Source organism: Triturus cristatus, chromosome 1_2 (genome assembly GCF_964204655.1).
Source record: "Triturus cristatus chromosome 1_2, aTriCri1.1, whole genome shotgun sequence".
Lineage (NCBI taxonomy): Eukaryota > Metazoa > Chordata > Amphibia > Caudata > Salamandridae > Triturus > Triturus cristatus.
Window position 1 is genome coordinate 470,389,413 of NC_140580.1, and position 24,418 is coordinate 470,413,830.

The 24,418-nt window shown below is 45.1% G+C and overlaps 1 pseudogene; it reads left to right on the forward strand.

Moving 5' to 3' along the window:
* Positions 1 to 10,178: 10,178 nt before the first annotated feature.
* The window catches only part of LOC146867503 (insulinoma-associated protein 1b-like), a 124,081-nt pseudogene continuing 109,841 nt past the window's right edge, over positions 10,179 to 24,418 (forward strand).

Consider the following 24,418-nt stretch of genomic DNA (forward strand, 5'->3'; position numbering starts at 1 on the left):
AAAGTAAGTTTCAAGATGTAGGGATCATTTCTCAAACCCCTTTTAGTGAAAAGAGCATATCCACAGTATAAACAGCACTGTGAATGGCTTTGTAAGCCGGTTGCTGAAGAGCCAGGGATGAGTGGAGGGGTAAACTTGCCAAAACTGTTCTCAAGCCATATTCATCAGAATGCCTGCCCATGCGATGATCACCATCCAGTGGGACACACACAGGCTTATTTGCACCGTTCCCGAGTCAGTCCATGCCATTCAGGCTTCCCACAGGCCAGAAGCGATTCTGAACGCGGATATTAAAAAGATGTGGGTGGACATGCTTAGGACCCTGTGCATCCTCTTTGTTGACTAGATTGGGTATTTGGCTTACCAAGGGCCTGTAGAAATAGCCAAGGGGTAGAATCATGACTTTACTGGCCTTGTGCTGCCCCAGGGAAAAGACCCCAATCAAATTTGCTGTTACTCTCGGGTTACAAAAAGTAATGATGACACTGTCACCCAGGAATCCCTTGTGCTGCTTCCCTACCCAGCCCACCCTTCTGGCCATCAAAACTTCATTGAAGAGCTCGCCTAGGCACCAAATATGGTCATGTAGCCAATGAGTAAATTTATCAATTAGTTTGCATATTATTGTTTTAAGGAGAAATGCATATGCTGCTTCTTTTTAAATTCTAAATTTACATTTAAATGAATGCACAAAAAACTAATTTGGAGAAATGTACAGGGAATTAAAGGCAAGAAATTTATATTGATATACCATAAATATTTTAAATAAATAAAGTGTATGGAAAATCAGCTGACTGCATAGTACAGATGTCTAGCGGTCCTAATGCAAGTAAGCGCAGGCACATAAAACTGCTGCTTCCGTGCGTTAGCACATTAGAACTACAACTACTAGACTTTGCTAACGCTTGTTTTCGGGAATTATAGCGCTTTCGCAATTACATGTCAAAAAATAGTTGTACAACTGAATAAAGGCATAAAAGGACACAGGTCTGTTTTGCAAAATTTCATGGAGTATCCATAAATTTTTTTTTTACAATGATGGTAAGAAAATTCTGCCTGGAACAAATAAACCCAATTGGTATTTGTAAAACAGACGGAAATAGCATTTGCCTTGGTTTTAGCAGTAGCGCCAACCAGGAACTGAGCACAAACTACCCTGACACTGGTGATCTCAGGGGCACTTGCCACCAGCTTTTAACTGATGGTGCTTATCTATGTAAGATGTCAAAAAAAGTGGGTATTAATGACAGAAAAAATAAATGTGCACATTACTTTCAAGTTTTATTTAACGCCAAACAACCAATCAGAAGCAGAAAAGCACACCCAATGTACACCGAATGTCCTTCCAGTCAATGAAAAGTCTCTCCTTCTCTAAACCACAACTAGTTTCCTGACATTGTTTGTTACTGGGAGTAAAATATTTTCTAACAAAGCACATGCGTTTGCTTTATGGTTTAAAAGTCGCCATTTCTGTTCAGTAGCCTAACCCTTAAGATATGATTTTTTTTGTACCTGATTTTAGACTTACTGATGGACACAACTTGCTTTTGGCCATGGCTATATTGTGCAGAGCTCGACAGGTATTACCTGAGGGAATTTGCGCAGGGAAAAGGCAAAAACATGCAATGAAACTAAAACTGCATATTAACTACGTCCACCCTTTATAAACTCAAAATCAATCATAAAAAAGAACTCATAGTAAAACTGTAACCACGTGGTAACATTATTTCACCCAGTCTTACGCTACAAAAGATACAAGGCACAGAATGAGGGGTTAAGTAGCAAACCAACAGCGCGTCACCAAGGGCTATATGTATCAAGCCTTTTTCCCGTTTGCAAATGAGAAAAAGCTTTTTGAGATGTATCATCCCAAAAGGCCATCGCAAAATAGAGAATCGTAAAATTTGCGATTCTCTATTTTGCGAATGCAATTAAGGAATTGCAAATTGCGATTCCTTAAACGCAATTCTGGAAGCACCAGAAATTTGCTATTTGGCCTTAAGGAATTGCAAATTACCACCAACTTCAAGTTGGTGGTAATTTGAGATTTTCTTAAAAAAGCTATTTTTTAATAGTGCCATATGTCGCACATACATGCCCTTAGGGCATGTATGTGCGCAAAATGTGCACACATACATATTTCAGGGGTGCAACAGGGTGTCCTTTTTGCACCCTTGCAACCTTGAAATTGCATTCTCAATTTGCGATTCTCTAATTGGTCATCGCAAATTGAGAATGTCTTCCCATTCATTCCTATAGGACTCCTAGCGCATAGGAATGACTGGGAAGCTATTCCTTATTTGCAACTCTCAATTTGCGATTCGCAAATGACGAATATGTAGGATTCGCGAAATGTTTAGCAAATTCTACATACATTGCATTTTGCGATTCTCTAATTTCAATTCGCTAAAAATCGCAATTTGAGAATCGCAAAACTCTCTTTTCACTAGGTCATATCATAGCTCCATAACTTAAATAACTAACGCATAACATGATATTGACAGTGGCTTTACGGCCTTTTAAAAATAATCCACATTGCAGAAGTAAAAACATATCTTCTCAAGGATTCCACGCACTCGAATTTGAGAAACTTGACTGATATTGCTCACTATCACAAACTTTACAAAGGACTTGCAAATAAAAGATTCTGCACGTGTGCACTTAACAGGGTGAGAGGAAGTAGTTCACTAAATTTCTTCAAATTATAACATTTGTGATCTGGGGAACTTGCATCAAACTAACAGGCAACTTCAAAGAAAGACTTAAATAAAAAACAGATCTTAAGCTTTAGAATGCAGACGCGGACAATAATCTCTACCATGAAACACACTACAAGTGGTTCATTCAAATATAGTTTAGCCCTGTACATGGCCACGTCTTAAGTGGTAACCAGTGAGTCTTAGACTTTAGTACTCTGAAGTTCATTAAAACATAAGTTGCAGTTTGGGATCCCCAAAAAGTATTTGTTAACAGGACGGTGATCAGTCTGTACCGTTAAATGAGCCTCTTATCCCTATAACCAGGGCCACAGGAATTATGTGATTCTACGCCTGTTGTTTTTTTGTGCCTAATTATGGATTTGCCACATTACACATCATCCTCTGCATAACCTGCAGATTTATTTCCCAAAATTAATTGTTCCTAGCTCAAACTGATCAAAAGTTATAATAATGTGGTGACGTGTTCAGGCGCAGTGGAAGGCCCTTTGCGAAGGTTAACTGGTTCATTTAGTTTTTAAACTGGTACAAAAAAGGTGAATTTTTTGCCCAGACAGTATTACCATGTGCAAAAATGACAAAATAATGAAGTAATACTATAAATAAAAAGTGCTGCATTTTTCTGCATAATTTTCTCATTCCTGCCACATAATTTGGTGCTCTCCTGCGAATAATTCCAGTGGCCCTGCCTATAACCACTTGCTGTCCCCACAGTGAGATTTCCACAAACCGGAATGACTTTTCGCCTCTTGCCTTGTCCTCACACAAGTAAAAAGCAAAGAAGGACAAAAACGTTCCGCACTTGGTTTAACTATTGGACGATTATTTTATTTCTTGCTTCGAAAAAAGCAAGGCTGGGAGGCAGTATTTAGTCTGCTAAAATATGGAGTGATTTACACAATTTTCATGCAGGAAAGTTGAAGACACTGCACCCCAAAAAGTTATCTTAAGTTATAGAGACAGAGTTAATACAAGTTTATTTCACTAGTGGAGAGAGGACTACCACATTCACAATATTTTAGCTAAGAGTGAACAGCTTATTTTCACTGTGGACTCTTAAATAGCCTAGGATTGTAAGAGTGTGTGGGGAACCCAACAAAAAACCAGCATACTGCACGAAAGCAGGAGATAAAAGGGCATATCGCATATATGCCCACCTGCGGAATGGAGGGAGGCTCCCGAGGGTGGAGGTAATAAAAAGCTGGGATTAGGATAATTGAGCGGCGAAGGGGTGGGGCACAGAGGATCTTTGTGCAAGGACTTCCTAGCGAACCCCATCATTGGTTGTAAAAATCAGGCCGCACCTCCTGTTCCAAAGAAACCTCTACTGCTCCAAATTAATTAAATGAATAAACCAAGCGCACCCGCTAAAGTCAGCGGACCATGCTCCAAATTAATTAAATAAATCAACAAGCACGGTGAAAGCCGCCCGCGCGGCAAATCAATTAAATAAACAAGCGTGGTCCCTGAAGTGAAAGAGGACCGCGCTGCAAATAACAAAAAAAGAGTGCTCACTGACTTATGGAGACCGTGGGTGTAACGCTACAAGTAAATGATCCAGTCATGATGGGCCGTCCCAAAAGGAGACAGGGTGGTAACAGGGAGGGACTAAGAAGCCCGTGTTTACCAAAGACGATGATGCCAGCCAATGAAAAATAGGGGCGGGCTTTCACCCTACTTGTAAAACATACCCTAATATAATATGCCTTGCAGAGCGAGTAGCGCATGCGCACTGTGACGCTAGGTCTGCTCGACCTAAAAAGGAAGGTTCCTACATTAAAGTTGCCCTTAATTTAGAGTTTATCACTCTACACATTCTATCTGCGTTTCAATTAACAAAACGTGATTGTTAAAGCAGAGCCAGCTTTTCTCTGGGCGATGTTATTTCAAATTGTTTGCTGCCCAAATAGCATGGCTTTTTCTGTCCTACAGATTATTAAGATTTTAGTTTTTCCCCTGTTAATTTCAATGATGTTAATTTGACAGCATGCATTCAAGGCATTCAAACAACTCTGTAAGCCTACTTGAGTTTGATCAAAGATAATGGTGTCGTCGGCATACTGAAGAAGGTGTATATTGCTCCTTGCTAATTATGATAGACACGCCCTCACACCAGCTAGATGGTTATTAATATCTGTAAGGTACAGGTTCAAGGGGAGAGGATCCAAGATATACCTTTTTTTAACCCCTCCAAGGTTGGGATTTTGTTTGTTTTTATCCAATTGGATGTGATCAGCACTCTTACCAATGTGTTAGAGTAAAGACTAATAATGGCATTTAGTATAGAGTCAGGGATCCCCCACTTATGGAGTTCGAGCCACAGCCTCCCCCTGTGCATGCAATCAAAAGCTGTTGTGAAATCAATAAAAGCAGTGAACGGGAGAGGGAGCCCTATTTCATGGCCATGCCTGAAGGCATGCCAAGGCCATTAGATCTCCTTTCCCACATCCACCATGAAAACCCATCTGGGTCAGGGGTATATCCTTTTTCCCAATGCCCAGTGTTCCAACTCTTGAAGTAGGATCTTGGCATATGCCTTTCCATCTACGTCCAACAATGAAATTAGTCTATGATTGGTGGGTCATCAGAAGGGACCAGGAACAAATACTGCCATCTCTCTGGAACAGTATTGCACAACTTGCATTGAATAAATAATGAGTGCATCATCTCAGCCCATTCTGTACTTGCTGCTTTGAAAATCCTGGGTAAAAGGTTGTTTGCTCCCAGAGTTCCTGCCGACCGCATGACCTAAAGCTCTTATATACTTCTTCATAAGTTAGTCTTCGAGGGACAGGAACCGGTGCACTTGAGTCACCAGAGAGGTTAGAGAAATATAGTGGTTCCACAGGTTGGTTTGCCTCATTTAATTTTACAATGTAGGTCGACCAAGTTGCTGCTGAGATAATACTAAACTTGTGTTGATTCTTAGGGTTCATTATCCTGTGAACCAGCACCCAGAAAGTACATGGATTAGTTGATTTTGCTGCTTTATATAATTTCATCATCTGTTTTTCTTCGTGGACCTAGTCTAATTCCCACTTCTTTCTATATTCTCGCCTCGCTAACCTTAATGCTATCCACATCGATTAATTTTGTCTGTCTCTCACCTGTAACCTGGCACAGGTATTCACTATTCTTTTTAATCAAATGATCTTCTTAGTGTCATTGCGGGAGCATTCGGCTTCCAGCCTGAATTTATCAGTGCCTCCCCAGTAGTTTGGTCCCTTTCTAATATTGTATTTATGATTATAGGCCAAGTTGCTATCAAGACACCATTTTCCTTGTTCAGACAGTCTAGGGAGTTTGTCAGTTTGGCGGTGTCATCCTCCTGAGACTCTAATTGCCATCTAATTTTACTGACAGTTCTTATTTCCATTTGATTACCTAGCTGCTGTATGGGCTCCATCAAGCAAGAAATAACCAATAATTAGCACCTTAGCATTGCACGATGAATGAATCAATATCATAATTGTAGACTGCGACTTTTGATCCCTAAGAAGCATCTTGGTGCTGTGCAGGTAAAAGCAAGAATTCAAGAGACCGGGGGAGTGAAAGGGTGCTGACATTATCGAATAAATGCCTGGCACAATGAGTCAGCGGATGAAAAGATCAAGGTTTTGAGACTTTTATCAAACAGGGATTCAGAGTTGCTAAATCTCATCTGTTGAGGGAGTTGAATCAAGCCTTTGTTCCCAAAACTGCAAACGATTTACCGCCCTTGGTCTTATAGCTAAACATGAAGATTAGCTGAGGAGGACCTCAGGGTGCGGGAGGGGGTATTAAGAGTAAATCTAGAAGCTAGATATTTGGGACCTTTTTATCTGTATGCTCTGAAGGTGAGCAAGAGGATTTTAAATAAAATTCGCTTATGTGTGGGGAGCCAATGGAGTGTCCTAAGGGCAGCTGAGGCAGAGGAGCGACATGGTAGTTTCAGCACGAGCATAACGGCTGCATGTTGTTCTACCTGCAGTTTTTAAATAATTTTTTGGGTTGTGCCTGCATATAGACTGTTACAATAGTCCAGTCTGGATGTAATTAATGAAACGGCAACTGTCTTTCTTGCTGCAAGTGAGAGATAGCAAAACATTTTTGGGGGGATTTTATCAAGTTGAAACATGTTCTTGCCACTGCAAGGGCTTGTGGCTTCATGGATAGAGCAACATCGAATTTCATCCCTAGATTTTTTACTACCATAACCATGTTTGGTGAGGGGGAAGGGGTCCAGAATCTGGCCACCATGATATCAGGTTGAAGGAGTTAGTCTTACCTAGGAGCATGATCTCTGTTTTGTCTGTGTTGCATTTGAGGTGGTTGGATTGCAACCACTGAATCATCACCGTCACCAGTGTGCAAAACCTGAATTTTTTGGGTGCTCAAAAATGGGTGGCTATAATACAAATGTAACCCAGTATTGATTCTTTGTTTCCGAAATGTGAGTATGTGAATCAGGCTGATCAGTTGTAAATCTACCATTCATTGCGCAGAATCCTAAGTTGTTCAGTGTGCTGGCCAGCAGAAAGGCTTCCTGCACTTCCCTAGAATTGTTCTTAACTATAGGAGAGATTCCCATTCCAGAGTCCTCTACTCCCATTTCAGAGTCCTCTACTTGGGTTTTGGATGTTTGAGCCTGCAAGTTTCAGTTAAAATCACCTGTAAGCAGCCACAATGCATCAGGGTGCGTCAATAAGTTGCTTTGCACTACCTCCATCAAAGATGTTTGGTGGGCTTTTTTCTTTGCGGTGTGCAGGTTTATTTTTCTTTTTTTTAAAAAATTTGTTTATTCATTTTAACAAAGGAATCGTTCACCATACACAGGATATCATGTTCCCACATCATCAATCTGGTCTCCAGAGAGGTCCCCATTCCTATGTGTACAGGTTTATATAAACATTTCCGATAAGGATTGTTGGTGGTATCAACTGAACGGTGGTGTTGGAATGCAATATAAGAAAAACAAGATCATTTTCTTCTCTATATAGGACAGTGATTTCTACTCTCAGGCTCTTTTGTATTTATATTGCCACACCACCAAAGGGTGGCCCCCTTTTTCCAATGGTTCAGCTGGAGCGTACTTTTCATTAAGATTTTGCAATGGGTTATCTGATCACTGCCAGGTTTCTTGAAGACATACTACGTTATTTTGCTGCAAATTGTGCAATAAATCAGGTCTTTTAAACAAACTGTTCAAGCCTCTAGCATTACAAGATACAATAGTTAGAATTAAGGCCAAATTTCGATTGCGAACACCAATTCATATAAGACATACTATATTAGGGGTATTGATCATTATTGAGTTGCAAGAAACTGATGTTACTATTATACACGGCATTCTCAAAGCGTCTTGAAATTGAGATCCCTTGGAAGGGATTATGTAGTAAGGTCTTGCTCCTATCCTTACTACCTATGTTTGTATTACTTTAAGTGGGTACGGTACATTCTCTCTTGGAACTCAGGATTGCTAGGTTCCAGAGAGAGGCGGTTGGCTACAGTCTTTTTGCCTGAACCGGTCAGGGGTACTGCTGTTGTATATATGATTAAATATATGATTCTCACCACAACATTGTCAGCCAATTACTTCACGTGGCGATGAGCTGGATCTGAGTACCCCCGAGTGGTGAACTTCTTCACCGTGTGCAAGAAGTGTTAGTTGGACCATTGCCCTTCCCCGTCTGTTGAGTGTCGGGTTTGTTGTCGGTCACTGCTTCTGTGATTCATGGTGCACCGTGACCTCCAGCGGAGAGTCAGAGTGCCATCATGCATCGTTAGTGTTCCCCTCGTTAGCGCTTCTGCCCTCGGTGGGGTTGTGCAAAGAGGAGTTTGGACCTGCAGTCACTGGAACTATGCAGGTGGTGCGGCGCTTCGTTTGTGGCTGCAGTGAGAAGCGTGGAACTGTAAGCATGGTCAGTTGACTGGTTGGGAGAATCGGCTGTCTGCCACGTTGCCTGCAAGGTGATCGGCGGGTGGCTGAGGAAGGTGGAGCACTGGTCCAGGCCCAGAGGAGAGAGTCTACACATGCGTTGGTGACACGCATATGAATTGAACAAGCCCTATCGTCGTTGGAAATAAGAGGAAAAACACGGCGGCCGTCTTAGGAAATGTACAGAAATATTGTTCATTAATAGAAAGTGCCTAATTACTTTAGAGACATTAAACCAAACCGGCGGCCATCTTATGTTATTGCGTCTACTCTGGTATGTGTGCACTAGAGTACAACTTTCTGTCTATGCTTCAGGCATTTTGTTTTTTTCTCTCTCAAGAGGTGGATGCAGTAGTTTCAAGACTGCATGAGTTATTCACAAATGGTTGGCTATTCATACTAATATGAAAACATATATACATTCATAGGACAACGTGGACGGCCCCGTAGGTTTATCCTTGAACAACTTCCGACTCAGTATGAAGTACTAGAGTGCAGAAGACCAATAAGGTTGTTAAAGAACCCTCACCCACCAACCTGGTTGGTGGCATGCTTCATCATAGGGTTCACAGCTAGGCTGCCCAATGCAACCCAGCTGTGCTACAAGACCTGATTACAGCGAGGCGGGAATTTGGTGATGGTGTGAGTGTGAAAAAGTGTCTTGAATAGAACTGGTGTAGTTAAAAATGTCTCTGAAGTGCCCGAACAAGTAGTGGTTTATTTATAGGGCCTTAGGACACATTAAAATGAAGGTGAGATATTGTGAAGATAATAATGATCTTCTATATCTCTTTTTTTTATAAAAAGGTCAACATGTTTCATCCTCTCTGAAATTCAATTAAATGAGGCTTTCTTCAGGACCGTGAAAATATGAACCATGATATGTCAGAATTTCTTTTTTTATGCCACGTGAGTGAATGAGTGATCTTCAGCACACGGGCTAAGGTGTGCTGTGCATGTGGTGTGATGACCGTACTTACGGACCCACAGGCTGGTATAAATATTGTTCGTTAGCAAAAGATCAAATGGATCCCTGAAGTGGGGGGCTCATGTAGTCAAACATTCATCAAGGAGAACCTCCCGCCGGCGGGATCCTTAGAAGCCAGAAGTAGGTTTGAGGTGCTCCTCCCCCGTTGATAAATCTGGGGTTAAATCTTTTTTAGGTCTGTGTGAACTTTACTCACGCTTTATACCTGACTTCACTTTTAGAGTCTGGGTAATTTCTATGTTGTTGAAAGACAGGTCAGAATTTGTGTGGAGTGATGAATGTTCTGCCGCTTTTTCCGACATAAGAAAACAACTGACCAGTGTGAATGCTCTGAAACCTTTTGATCACAATCTTAAATGTGTTTTGACTGTCGACACTAGTAAGTTTGGTGTTGGTGCTGTGCTGACACAGAAAGATGTTAATTCTGAATACACAATTGGCTTTGCTTCTAGAGTCTGAAGTCCACTATTCAGTGATAGAGAAAGAACTTCTGGCATGTTGGTGGGCCATAGAAAGGTTCAAGTGTTATCTCTGGGGAAGAAGGTGTGTCTTACAAATGGATCACAAACCCTTAGTTTCCATTCGTAATGGTACTAATTGCAAGAGCAGCACTCCCAGGATCGTAAGATTTGCTGCCAGACTTCTGCAGTTCCATTTTGAAGTTGTTCATATTTCTGGAGGGAAGAATGTGAGGGTGGATTATTTGTCCAGAAATCCTATTGTTGAGAAGGATGTGATGGTTGGTGAGAACGGTGAGAACGATGATGAGTGTTGTTTCATTGCTGCCTTAGAGGTCGACAATTGCTGTCAGTTCACTGAAGAGGTGTGGAGAGAAAGTTTGGGTCATGATGAGGTATTAAAAAAGTAATAGATAAGGTCATCTCTGGGTGGCCTAGAGAAAAATCTTTAGATTTAAATATGCAATCAAAGTGTCTGAGGAGTTAACCATTGAAGATGGTCTACTTTTGAGAAGTGACAAACTTGTTCCCTCAATTGAGTTGAGGCGCAGTATTTTATCTAAAGCGCATAAAGGTCACTTGGGTTCCACTTTGACCAAACGGACGGTGCATAAGTCATTCTGGTGGCCACAAATGGATGGAGAAATTGATGAGTTGGTCAAGAGTTGTTTTGTGTGTTCCACTTCCGATAAATATTTCAAAACAACCACTCCACTGTTGAAAACCATTGATTGTCCTGCTGGACCTTGGAATAAACTAGGCATTGATTTGGTGGGGCCATTTAATATTCTTTCACATAATTTTCGCTTTGCTTTAGTACTCATGGACTACTATTCAAAATGGCCATTTGTGAAATTTATTGGAGAGCCGGACTCCAAGGCTGTGATTCTTTTCCTCAAAGATATTTTTTTGAATGAAAGTCTACCTGAGGAGATCATCTCAGACAATGGTGTGCAATTTGTCCCTGGTGAAGTGGAGACATTTTTGAGTGATAGTTCCATTCATCATCTCAAGAGTTCTCCTTACAATCCACAAATGGCCTTGTGGAACGTTTCAATAGCGCGCTTGGTGAGTGTGTCAGGTGGGCATTGGCCAATAAGTGTGATGTCCATAATGCTGTCCAATCCATGTTGTGGTTTTATAGAACCACTCCGCATTCCACAACAGGATTCTCTCCATTTGAGGCTCTTAAAGGAAGGAAACCTGCATTTTAGTTTAGGCTGGCTTGGATGAGTAGGTTTAAAAAAAATGAATTATCGCATCATTGTCGTACTGAACTGCTTCAACGCAATGTGGAATGCGCCCAACAGAAACAGAAATTGTATTACGATGCAAGGAAGAAAGTCAAAGTCTGCACTTATAGGGCAATTGATTTTATACAGATTAAAACTCCAAGTTTTGTGAAGAAATGTGAGCCAAGTTTTCTGATCCTTTGGTTATTGACAAAGTGTGTGGTAACGCTGTAAGGGTCCAAGGTCGCAATTGGTGGAACACTGCTAGAATTGTTAAAGTGCCTAAACATGATGATTTGGTTTCTCAGTCTGTTAAGTGCGATCTTGAGAAATCTACCAATCCTTGTGTCAGTTCGAGACAAGTCTCGTGGTGGTTCTCCTGGATATGTTGAAGGTGCCTTGACTCCTTCTGAACCTCTGCGGGGGAGCCTCAGTGCCCGAAAGATTACTAGCATGTACAGTTAGCACCTTTATTGAGTGAGTGTTCTGTTTCACATGTTTTTTTTTTTCTCAGCCTGGTTGTTTCTGTTTTTTTGTTTCTCAAAAAAATATATACATAAGAATACAGATAGTGTATATTTATAGTTATGTGTAGCTCATGTCATTTTAGCGTTTGTTAAGCTAATGTTCTGGCTCACTAAGGTTTTTTTCTTGCGCATGTTTATTTTGTTTTTCTTTGGTTGTATTTAAACAAATGTTTATTCAAAAAGGGAAAACTCAATATAGTAAGGTCTTGCTCCTATCCTTCCTACCTATGTTTGTATTACTTTAAGTCGGTACATACTCTCTTGGAATTCAGGATTGCTAGTTTCCAGAGAGCGGCGGTTGGCTTCAGCCTCTTTGCCAGAAGCGGTCAGGGGTACTGCTGTTGTACTGAATAAATCTATGATTCTCCCCACAACGTTGTCAGCCAATTACTTCAGATTAACAATTAATTCAGAACCTTTAGTATTCAGGAGAATAGATCTAGTCTGACTCTTACATTCCTTTGACCCTTTTGCATTGGTAACTGCCCTTTCTGAGCCAGTTGTGAGAACACTTCTAGGTCATTCCTTTGACCCTTTTGCATTGGTAACTGCCCTTTCTGAGCTAGTTGTGAGAACACTTCTAGGTACTGAATAATTAGGGGGACCCTTATCCAAATTTCTCATGCTTCAAGATTTGCCTTCTGAGATACTATTTTGGCATTAATCTCACTACTAGATATAACGAGGTTCAAACATTCATTAGTTTCTCCAATTTCTTCAACCCTGAACCACTAAATCATTATCTGATGAGGAAATGTTCTCCAGGCCCAGTAGCACTGAGAGCAGATGTAACAAATCCCCCCTAGTTAGTATATCTTTTTCCTTGTAATGGATATTCGAGGTACAAAATGAATAGACCAAACTCTTCGTTCATCTGTTGATGCACTATTTCATGATGGTCTAATTCCTGTGATAGATCTAAGTCTCCTGGGACTATTAAAACATTTATGAGTTGAACCGCTCTAATTGGGTCCCAATTTCCTTTAGCAGCACTCCCCAATTCTGTGGATTCCAACTCTAGTTTTTTCACACTGGTTGCTGCCTTATTATGGAACTCCCAGTGGGTGGTTGCATCCCAGTCAGTGGAAATGTTGCAGATGGTGTTGGGATCAACAAAGGGATCCTATTTATAGCTTGCTGTATCGAGCTCCATTAGTTTTTTTACTTACATTTTCTTCTATCATTGGAATTCAATTTTGGGTTAGTACAGAATTGCTGCACGGCATGCGCTTTAATTCCTTCCTATGTTCCTCCAGGTGCTCAAATGGAATCAGAATTTTTTTCAGGTGAGACTTGCATGATTTTTAGATAGGGCTTTTAGATGAAATTCCATTCGTTGTTGTTATCAATGTGTCAGCAATAATATTGACGCTGGTGCCCTCCTCCTGTTCCATTTCATCTTATGCGCCCTCTGTGTGCCTTCATATTTGAACAGGGGATAGAAGCCACATACTGCTTTCCCTGGTTTATTCGCTTTCTTATTAAGTTTAAAAAATAAATTTTTCTTCTTTCTGGATAACACCGGAGAGGCTTTAGTTATCTCTGTTAACTTCTCTTCATTCTGCTGAAGAGAAGTTTTCAATATACATTGGATGGCCTGCATTGCGTCTTCTTCCTCGTTACTCTGGCTCTTATGAGAATCATTTCTCACCTCCAGGATGTCTAACAATTGACACATGTGTGAGTTGGACCATTGCTTTTTAAGTCTTGAATTAAGCTTGACATTATTTCTGGGAGGCTGGCTAGTTTATCGATTAAGTGCATACAGTAACACAATGTTACTGTTCCCCTTTTGCAGATTGGACTTTAACGATGAGATCATTTAATTTTTCCAATTTCAAGTCTATTGCTCTTGTATGAGATGCTAGTATTTGCAATACTGAAATTTCCACATCGAGTTTATCAGCATGCATTATTGCTGTTTGACCAATAACAGTCAGAGTTCTCTCAACCGGGCCCCACCTCTCTATGATATTCTATTGCTGGTTAAAACCATCTTAGTTTACAGGAGAAGGGAGGAAATTGGTCAAGGCGCTGGTGGATCCTTGCAGGTTTGACTTAAAATATCAGGCAAAGGGCTGGTTTGGTGAGACAATAAGGCCAGGGTGTGGACAGTTCTTGATCTGTTTGAACTATTCAAGATATGATCTTTTAGTAGTTTTGATGAATACAGGCCCCAGCTAGGCCCGCAGGACACAAGGGTTCGCTCTCCTGTAATGGAATCTATAAGGAAGTTGGCACGGAAACTGCAAAGTACAAAGACAGCATTTATTAACCCTTAAGGGTGGTCCTACAATCCACACAACACTCTTCAGTATCGCATAGAGTAGCACAAAGAACTTACGTACATGGTCCCCTTTTATACACAATAGAGGGGCTCATAAGTGGGTGGATACAACATGAGGCCGAAGAACATTACCATTTATGGTCATTTTCGATACTGAATCAATATGTGGGCGGAGCTAACACACTCCTTGAGCCCGCGAAAACATGGTCAAGCAAGGCTAACTGATAACAGATGTGGTCAAGTCTGGGCATGTGCCAGATGGACAAAGGAGCTATTTATAGACTGTTACTAGGCAGATTACAAGAGCAACTAACACAGAGGTTGGACTCTTCTCGTGGGGAACACGTGGAAGCATGACAATACAAAATGGAGTCCAAACTTCGGTCAACATAACGGAGAAAACATGATCTATAAGAGGGGAATTAATGTCTTTAGTAAATGCTTAATCACATCGTCGTTTCAATTTACAACAGACGACCCTTTCAGCATTTACTGAAGACATCCGGTTTGTTAGGATAATCATCATGTATGTCAATTGTCATCATTTCTTCAACTTCCTTAGCTAAACGTTTTTGGTGAGCAACATCGGCAATAGCTTTCTTATCAGGGATACAGAATGATACACATAATGAGCAGAGCAAGGGACCACATTGAATACAGATACAGCACGAAAACAGAACCGCTACAATAATGCAGAGACCAGTTAGAACCTTCCATCCCCAGGCAGTAATTAACGCCCAAAACCATCCAGAAAAGGACCAAGTGCCGTTTTCTGTATGGATCTCAGCTGCAATTTTATGCAGTTTATTGATGGCATTATAAACCGATGGCGTATGATCAGGGATAAACACACAACAGCTACTTCCAATAATTTTACATGCTCCTCCTCTGTCAGCTAGCATAACGTCTAATACCATACGATTCTGCAATGCAACAATTCTAGTAATTTGCAATTCCTCCGTAAGATTCCCAAGAGCAGCAGCAGTCTGATTTGTCACAGCTTCTACCACTCTTGTTAATCTTCGGATCTTCCTACTGTTCAGGGCAGCTCCAACAGAGAAAAACAATCCTAAGTTAAAATCAATATACTGCTGCAGACTGGTGTCAGTCTGATCTACATCGTCAATTGATAAAGTACGTTTATACCTATTTACAGTCACATTATTCAATAATTTCAGATCCTTATGATAAGATGCGGGTGCTAGGAATACAGGAGGTAATAGAAATGATACATAGCATACCCCAGACCACCCAGCCGGCAGACGGTAATAACCTTTATTTCCACACACAAAATACGTATTATGGGAGGCCAAGAAGGTACTATTGTTCAACCCATCAATATTCAGAACAGTAATACAATCACTAACACCAACAGGGATGAAACCCACACTCTGGACACACAGGTCCGCCTGAGCTTGTGCTACTTGAATCACAAATTTGTCCTTTCCCACAGTGTCTCTTGTGTTCGTGAAGATGTAGGGAATGGATTCATTGTCTGGTCGGTACTCTTCCCACTCCCAAATTGTCCCATTCGCTTGTGGATACCCATTTTTGTCTTGATGGCATTCTTTATTAAGTCTAAAAAGCAATCGTCCCACTGTCGGTTTCCGAGTGGCAAAAAGCAAAGTATACCATGCTCTACAAGAGCCATTATGAGAGAAAGGAAGTGGTATAAATGGCGTTCCTCCTTTCTTCTGATGAGCTGGCATCATCCCACATATCCAACAGTTCGTAGCATTCGTAGCAACGTGGGTATGATGCAGCATCTGGATGAAAGTGTTATTCAAGTAAGATTGTCGATGCTTCAACTCTTGATACGGTAATGTATAAAAGTAGTGCTCCTCAGGCACCGGAATTGTCAACACAAGAATCTTCCGAGCGGGAGTTACATCCTCCACGAACCATGTGGTTATCCCAACAATGGCTACTGTCAGCATGAACCCTAATGCACAAAGGATTTTCTTTTTCTCCATGTCAAAGTAAAAAAGAATAAAACCAATATCTTCCTGAAACTAAAAGTCTGTCAGAACTCTTCCCCTTGGGCAGCGGTTGATTTCTTCACCAGCGGGCCAAGACGGGTGTCGCTACACTAATGCAGGGCTGATCCCCCCCCCTTGCCTCATCGGCTCTCCGTTTCACTAACCCAAGGGCCGTTCTGACAGTATGTCCCGGTACTGGAAAACTCACTTCCTTGGTCGAAGATGATATCGCCTTCCTCCAGGAGTCGCGTGGTCCGGAAAGAGCTCCTCAGTGGCGTTTGGCTCCGCAGCACGGCCTGTCTCTGCAGCCAAGATTTCTCGTTGATCGGTCAGCACGGCAGGTTCCACCAATCCGGGCGGCACCTTCCTACAGTGCAGGGAGTGGATCCAATTCTTTCTGTTGGAGACTCGCACAGCCGTCCTCGTTGCGAGGAGGACCTGCTCAGGGCCCACCCATCTCGGTTCCAAGCTGTTTGTTCTGTCAAATATTTTCACCATCACGTGGTCCCCAGGCCGGAGACCATGTCCTTCACCGGTAGACCGATCAGGGAGCGCCTCTCGGACCTGTTGATGGATAGAAACCAAGTTATCCATTAACTGTGCCAGATAATCGCTCATCATTACACAAGGTACATCATACACAGCCTTAGGTCTTGGTGGACCCCAAATATTCATTGGGCGTCCGAAAACAATCTCATATGGTGTAAGGCCAGTTCGAGAGTGCGGTACCGATCTAATTGACAATAACGCCAGTGGCAGAGCGTCTGGCCAAGTCAAAGACGTCGAAGCTTGAATTTTAGCGATCTTAAGCTTCAGTGTACCATTATACTTCTCAACTAGGCCTGCAGACTGAGGGTGAAACACGGCGTGGAACTTCTGAGTGATGCCTAGGCCCTTCAAGACATACTTTATAACATCCGCTACAAAGTGAGGGCCGTTATCACTCCACAGAAGTCTACAAACGCCATATCGGGGGGAAAACTCCTTCAGCAGCAGCTTCGCAGTAGTCATTGCAGTATTGTCTTTCGTAGGGTACGCTTCAACCCATTTGCTGAAGGCGCAAACCACTACTAGAACATACTTCAGATTATTACAGCGCTCCAGCTGGATGTAATCCATCTGCAGAACCTCAAAGGGTGCAGTGGGTGTCACAAACCCTCCTGCTGGAGTTCGAGTACCCTTTCCTGGGTTGTACCTCAGGCAGATCATACAAGTCTGCACCACCCTCTTCGCTGTGCTAGCAATCTCTGGATGCTCCCAGACTTGGGTAAGCAATTTCACAATTGCAGAAGCTCCAACATGTGCTAGCCCATGTGCCATCTGAACCATAGGTTGTACAAAAGCCGTGGGTAATTTCCATCTATCCATCTGCTTATTCCTCCAGCAACCCTCATCATCCAATTCTCCCTCACTAGCCCATTGTTCCCGCTCTTTGTCAGAAGCGGTCCTTTGCATTTCTCGCACTTCCTCCTTCGCATCATGCCATCTTTCCACCTGTGACTTTACTACATACATGGCAGTAGTACCGGGCTGCATCGCAGTCTCCCGTGCTACTCGGTCTGCTAACGCATTCCCTTCTCCAACTTTATCAACTACTTTCCTATGGGCGCTACACTTAACGATGGCAATTTTCTTTGGGTATGTCAGTGCAGTTAAAAGATTATGAACTAACTCTCCATGCATTATCTGTACTCCATGTGACGTTAAAAACCCTCTCTCCTTCCAGAGTAGGCCGAAGTCATGCGCTACTCCGAAGGCATAGCGGCTATCTGTATAAACATTCACACATAGTCCTGTACTGAGCTCACATGCTCGTGTTAATGCTATCAGTTCCGCTGCTTGAGCTGATTTCTGTGGTATGCGTGCTGTCTCCACTATCGTTTGTAATGTGGTAATTGCATATGCTGCTGAAGTCGTACCATCTGGTAGCTTCAGACAGGATCCATCCACCCACAGTTCTCCATCTACATCTGGAAAGGGCGTATCCTGGAGATCAATACGACCCTTTGTTTGTTCCTCAGTCACGAGAATACAATCATGCGCTTTCCGCGCCTCAGGCTGGGTTTCGGGGTATGGCAACAATGTTGCCGGGTTTAACGTTACGCACCTTTTCAACGTAATATGAGGAGCCAAAAGCGTCAACTCATATCCCGTTAAACGGGCGCTGGTCAAATGCTGCGTCTTCGTTTGATTGAGCAGGGCATCGACAGCATGGGGGACTAATACCAACAGCTTATGAGATAACACAATTCCCTCGCTTTGGCGTATTGACACAGCTGTCGCCGCAACCGAGCGAAAACACCCTGGTAATGCTCGGGCGACAGGATCAAGTACAGCCGAAAAATATGCACAAGGGCGCTGCTTATCGCCGTGCATCTGCACTAAAACTGACAATGCACATCCATCTTTCTCATGCACATACAACGAAAAGGGTTTTGCATAATCAGGGGTCCCTAACACTGGCGCTGAACAAAGGGCCTGCCGGAGTTGCTGAAAAGCAGTATCACACTCATCTGACCAAGGGATTGGGATAGGCGTGTCCTTTAGAAACGAGGCCCAAAAATGCACGCACATCCTTCTGTGTGGACGGTCTCGGTGTATCCAAAATTACTTGGATACGATCCGGTGTGAGTGCACGTCCCTCCTTAGACAAAAGGTGACCCAAATAAGTCACCTTTGGTCTACAGAATTGCAATTTCTTCCTAGATACCTTATGATTGTGGGACGCTAAAAAGGAAAGTAAGGATAACGTACTTTTTTCACACAACTCCAGGGTGTCAGCCGCCAGCAAGATGTCATCAACATATTGGATGAGGGCGACCCCCTCGAGCAGAACAAAGGAATCCAATTGTCTTTTCAAAGCCTGACTGTAAATGCTAGGGCTTTCTGTGTAGCCCTGGGGAATCCTACAAAAACGATAAGATCTATTATTTAATGTAAACCCAAAAAGATATCGGCTATCAGGGTGAATGGGAATGGAAAAGAAGGCATTCTTCAAATCAATCACTGAGAACATGGTCGCCGTAGGCGGGACCAAGGTAAGCAACGTCGTGATATCGGAAACCACTGGGTTCTGAGGTATCACGATCTTGTTCACTTCTCTCAAATCAATTATAAACCGATAAACTCTGGCATCCGTATCCTTTTTCAGTATGGGAAGAATCGGACTGTTACAAATGTTGTAGGGGACTTCCTCCACTACTCCTACCGCCATCAAATCCTGCACTATCTGTATGAGAGCCTCCTCCCCCTCCTGGGAAATACGGTACTGTGGGAGGCGTGGTAACACCGCCCCCTCCTGGACGCTAATGTGGACCGGTGGAATCACCATTTGTCCCACATCAGTATCCGAAGTTGCCCACAAAGCACGAGGGAGGGTAGCTAACAGCGCATCCTCTGACATCGTACACATTCGTTCTGATCGGGGGTAATTGTCATTCAATATTACCCGTACACCAGCAGGGGAGCAGCGGATCGTAGCCCTAAAATGTTTTAACATATCAAGACCCATAATGTTGTCCGGTGTGTACGGGGCAAGCAGAAACGGACAGGGTGCAGAAAAAGAATCAACCTTAAACATGAGGGGCTGTGAAAGAGGGCTTCGGGAGAGTGTACCATCAAACCCTACCGATGTGACCATTAAGCCGGATGGGGGAGCCCCCGGAACCAATTGCTTAGATAGCGCACTACGTGTCGCTCCTGTATCCACTAGGAACTGATCAGTAGAGCCCAAAACCTCAGCCGATACATAAGGGCCCTTCTGATCGACCGGCACCTCAACTGATTCTAACCCCCATCCAACGCATTCCTATGCATGCTGAGAGTCATGGTACCCCGACCGGTCAATCCCTGACGCTTGATACTGATGCTGGCGATCGAAAACATTTGATCTATCTCGGTGCTGCCCAGCAGAGTCAAAACGAGCCTGTTCGTTAGAATTCCCTCGAAAGTTCGAGAAACCCCCTCTACCTCGCGGGCCACCGTGGGTATGCCCCTGACGCGATGCATGCAACACCGGGCAGTCCCTAGCCCAATGACCCGATTGCTTACAATACGCACATTGGTTCCTATTCAAATCAGATCGGCCCGAGGGAGGACCATAAGATCCTCCCCTACCTCTATTACTACCCCGTCGAGGCGGGCCATAGACTTGTGCCAACATCACCTTTGTTTTCAAATCTTTCGATTTCTTTTCTTCCTGGCCCTTTGCTTCTTGCTCCTGACGCTCATAATACTGGGCGATAGTCAGGAGGGCCGTCGGTGTAGCGGAGGACCAAGAACTTTCACTCGCTTTTAGACGGGCCGCAACTGCCGGCAGCAGATTAGCCACATATTTATCCGCAAAAAGGTGGCGTCCCGTATCGTCGGTAAGCGACTGTCCACTAAAATCATGAAACGTCTCCTCAAAGCGCGTAAAGAAGTCCGCAACTGACTCGTCAACTTTCTGTTTACATGCAGCTAACATATTCCAGTCAATCTTTTTAGGGGGGATAATTGTCTTCAACTTAGCCACAATAGCAGCAGGGAGATCTAAAATATTCTGGGGCGGTTTCTGCGCAGGCTTCCTCTCCCTATCCTCATCCTCCAGTTCAGACCATCGAGCCTTAAAAGTGGCAACATCATCTACCTTTCGCACAGATCGCCACATATCTGGTGGTAGAATAAGCCCAAAGAACAAATCTATATCTGCTAAAGTCATAACGCAAGAATTCAAGGCCCCCTCAACTTCTTCATAGAAGGCCGCTGGATTCTTGCGGGGGTCGGGCAGCGCCTTCTTCAATGCCATAACATCAGCCCTATGCCACGGAGTGTAAACCCAATTATACACAAAATATCCCTTAGCATCGGCGGAGGTAATGTCCGAGCTAGTCCCCGCTCCTTTAGGAGGAACATACAAAGGCGCCGCCTCGCGCATTGGCTTAGCATGCACTAGATCGCTCTTATCTGATTGAGAGGTGGATGAGTGGCCTTCTGCGGTACACGAATCCAACTGCGTCTCCTCCCCTGCTCGTGGGCGCGCTTTTCCTTTATGGGCCAGCACCGCGTCCCGCAAGGCGAATAGCCGCCGAGCCGTATCAGGAGCCTTAGAGGGAGAAAAAACACCATCATGCAATGCTTTAGCATCCGATGTCACTTCTTCAGGCTCAAAGACACTAGAATATTTCCGAAAAGCAGCAATCACTTCCTCAGCGAAATGACTCAAAAAATACAATCTCTCTCTATCCTGCCACGACCCCCAAGTATGAAACAATTCATCCACGGACACCTTACCCTTAAGTGCACGGAAGGAAATTTGCCGAAGCTCAGCCATATGCTCAGCCGATAACATGGACCGCGTATCTACCTTACCCGGACCCGGGACAGAATCTTGCGGCCTCGGAGCAGATGCGCCGACATAAGGGGGCGGAGAGCGATCTAGTAAATAAAAATCATCATCAAGATTATTAAGGACAGGAGGAGGAGCCTAGCGCGCAACCAAGATGGCCGCGTAGGTGCGAGGCTCCCGAGGACCTCCACGACCTCCTGAATTAATCCTGGCTATATCCTGTCCTTGTTGAGGGGACTGTATCGGTGAACCCGAGCTGAGGCGCCACCCGTTTTTCGTTTTCGAATCGGACCCCGGACACCGGTGGGAGCACCGATTGAAGGTTGCGGCCTTCTCCGCGCTGGCCCCCCGGATTGGAGTAGTGGGGCGATCCGGGGACAAAGCGAACAACAGCGGCGGGCAGGGCTGGGCGACTCGCGTATCCCGCGCTTTCACTTTCGCTTTTGCGCCCTCCTTGCCCTCAAGCGAGGTAGGGTTGCGGAGCGGGGTGCGGTGGTGTGGCCTTGTCCAGGTGCCCGGCTGACCCGCCGGCTGTGAGTCGTCCTGCGGTCCAGTGGTCACCCTCCCCCCCCGGAACCCGTGAACTGGTTTATCGGCCCTTTCGAGGAGATTGGCACGACGGTGGGAGAGCAGGCATGTCCACCAAACAAGATGGCGACCGGGCGAAGGTGAAGACGACCCGCCGTGGCCCGGCGCATCAATCCAACAGTATGGACCGCTACACCCTCCAGAAGGGATCTCCGGAGGCATCGCGCACATCCCCGGCGGGCCCGACGGAGGCGTCTGCTCAGCCGGTGGATCTGACCCTCCGGGACGTCATGGGCGCCATCGCAGAGATGAAGGCCTCGGTGGACCAGCGCTTCGACACCCTAGCGCAAAAGATAGACTCGGTCCTTGTGGATGTTAGCCTTGTGAGGGCTGACTTGTCCAAAACCAACGACCGGGTCGATTCCCTGGCCCACACCACAACGAGCCTCACGACGGACGTGGTGGCCCTCCAAAAGGAGGTGCGCCGGCTTGGCCAGGCGAGCGCCCTGATGGACCGGCGACTGGAGGATTCCGAGGGTCGGGCCCGGAGGAATAACGTTCGCATTGTGGGGGTGCCGGAGGGACGAGAGGCGGAGGCGGCAGATCTTTTTGTGGAAGAATTGATCCTTACCCATCTCCAGCCCCGGGGGCTGAGTAAGCTTTTTGCGGTGGAACGTGCTCACCGGGTCCCTGGGGGCAGACCTAAGGCCGGTGCCCCGCCGCGGCCTCTCATTGCCCGGATTTTTAACTTTCGGGACAGAGACGCTATCCTGCAGACCTCCAGGCAACAGGGACCGGTCAAGCTTGATAACATGGATGTGCATTTCTACCCAGACTTTACTCCGGCGGTCCAAAAACAGAGACTGAGTTTTCTCGGAGTTAAACGTCGCCTACGGGACCTGAACCTTAAGTACTCAATGCTTTTTCCAGCTAAGCTAAGGGTGGAGGTGGATGGTCGCACGCACTTTTTTGACCGACCCGAGGCGGCTGGGGACTGGTTGGACACTCTGCCTGGAGATCGGGGCCGAGGGGGTGGGGGGGTGTGGTTGGCGGGGAGGGCCCGCCGGATCAGAACTGAGGGGTGAATAATAGGCCTTGCTCTGGACAACATTCCTTTACCATTTACTGATCGTGTATGTTCCCCTCCTATGGAGGTCGTGCGGGGTCTGTTGGGGGCTTCCCTCCTCCTCTGGGGGACTAGTTAGTTTTTCATCTATGGGGCGACAGGCACACTGCACTTTGGGGGGGCTGTCTGGGCTCATGCAGGGGTGCAGGGAGGGGGGAGTTCTGTTGGGAGGGGGGGGTGGGGGGGGTGTGTTGTTTGTTTGCACCGCAAGGCAAGCCCTTTACTGTATTGTTGCTCTCGAGATGCTCTGTGGGGGACGACTGATTGCTTCTACGTATGATGGGGGGTAGGGATTTGACTGTGTTGTCATGGAATGTTAACGGCCTGGGGGACAGGATTAAGCGTGGTGTGGTCCTGCAGTACCTGAAACGTATTTCACCAGATGTTATCTTCCTGCAGGAGACACACCTTATAGGTAACTCCTTTCATGCCATGAATCGGCGGGGCTATCGTTTGGTGGCCCACTCGGGCTTCACCTCGGGCTCGCGGGGGGTGGGTATCATGATCAAGAACTCGCTCCCGTTGGAGATTGATGAGGTGCGCCATGATGAGAGGGGACGCTACACTGTTCTGGTGGGTAGAATGGAGGGTAGAGTGTTTGTTTTTATATCAGTGTACGTCCCGCCTGGGTTACAATCTACTACATTTGCGGACCTGGGGCGCCTCCTCCTAGACCTTCCGGGTGGCCTGCTGGTGGTTGGGGGGGACTTCAATGCGGTAGTTTCTGGGTCTATGGATCGTCATCCCCCTAGGGACCTCCCCCGGGCACAGGCTTGGCTGTCCGGCCTTTTAGATACATTGGGCCTGGTGGATTGCTGGCGACTAAAGCATCCCGCACAGCGGCAATACACCTTCCACTCGGGTGCCCATGGTAGCCTCTCGCGGCTAGATTACATCCTTGTCCCGGCGGCCTATGCTGGGAGGGTGGGAGAGGTGTGCCATCTGGCGCGGGGCATTTCCGATCACTCCCCATTACTGTTACATTTCGATGTCTTCCCGAGGGGGGAGGGCAGGGTGGCTCCAATCAATGCTTGGTACTTGCGCGACCCCACTATTCGTGCCGACTTGATCAAATCCTTACAGCGATACTTTGATGAGAATGTGGGGTCTGTCCCTTCGGCCATCTCCCTGTGGGAGGCTTTTAAGGTAGTTCTCAGAGGGGAGGCCCTCTCCTTTATCTCCCATGCCCGGAGGCGCGAGCGGGAGGAAGTAACCCGGGTGGAGGCCGAAATTGCGGAACTAGAGGGTGACCTGGGGAGCGGGGTAACGGACGCCAAGTTGCATGTTCTGCACCTCAAGCAGGCGGCCTATAGGGCCCTCGTCACGGAGGCGG